A 1,271-nucleotide genomic window follows, 5' to 3' on the forward strand; every position below is an offset into this window, starting at 1 on the left:
GGCCAAATCTGGCCCTAGGTTCTGCCTCAGTTTACCTTTTTTTCCAATAAGCAACCAAGATCATTTAAAAGCAATTTATTAGAGTACTCTGATAAAGTGCGGTCTCCCCATGAGAAGGGGGAAATCTCGAGAAATGGATTACACTTACTTTTATAGTTAGCAGAACAAAGAACTTCAAAGCAAACCTGGATTGGTTTTTTTAGAAAGAGACATGACACCTGTTCAGTTACATTACAGCAGTAATATGTGAGCATAGCCCTAGAAAAGAGCATTGTATTCTGACGAAATGTAAAAGAAACATTTGCAAAATAAAAACATTAAAATGGGTAAGATAACATTCTCAGTGCTTCCCAAGGTTGGATGGACTATTTTCTTTGTTTATGGGGGCTTGAGAAGAACTAAACATGAAACGGTTACCTACAATGTATTGAATGCTCTCCTGCCAGTCCTGGTTTCTGAAAGAGGCTTTTTCTTGAAGGTTAAGGCTTATGGGAAATTAATTGCAATACCATTGAAAATAAACAAATAAATACAAACCCCCCCCCCCATGTTAGCTAGCCAGTGCAACAGTACTACAAAAACCGTGTTTTCAAGGACATAGCACAGAAGCGCTGCTTGAGCAGGGTCTGTAAGATTATCTGGGACACCACACATCCTCTTCACGACCTGTTTTCCTTGTTACCTTCTGGGGGGAGGGGGCTTCGTGGTATCCGTTGCAGAACGTCCAGATTCAGCCAGAGTTTCATTCCATACAGCATTAACCTTGTGAACTCTCAAGCTTCCTCCTTCCGTTATATATTCAAGATGGACAGTATTTAATATTTATTTGTTATGTATATGTAGGGGTGTGAGTCTGTACCTATGTTGTATATAGTATATTTTTAGGGTGTGTCATGTATGTGTTTCACTTTGAGCGCGGGCAACTAAATTTCATTTTTGATGTGTGCCGTTGTGCCCACAGTAAAAAAAAATGACAATAAAGGTTATCTTATCTTATCTTATCTTATCTTATCTTATCTTATCTTATCTTATCTTATCTTATATAATAATAATAATAATAATTATTATTATTATGGTTGTATGGGAGGAGTTTGACTCTGTGGCTCCCGAGGACGTGGACAGGGTCTTGGGGAGGCTTAATGCAACCACATGTTTGTTGGATCCGTGTCCCTCCTGGCTGGTACTGGCAGCTCGGGAGGGTACACGAGCCTGGTTCCAGGGAATTGTGAACGCTTCTTTGCAGGAGGGTGTCTTCCCTGCGGCCCTTAAGG

The sequence above is a fragment of the Protobothrops mucrosquamatus genome, unplaced genomic scaffold (genome assembly GCF_001527695.2).
Source record: "Protobothrops mucrosquamatus isolate PMUCROS unplaced genomic scaffold, P.Mucros_1.0 scaffold_212, whole genome shotgun sequence".
Classification (NCBI taxonomy): domain Eukaryota; kingdom Metazoa; phylum Chordata; class Lepidosauria; order Squamata; family Viperidae; genus Protobothrops; species Protobothrops mucrosquamatus.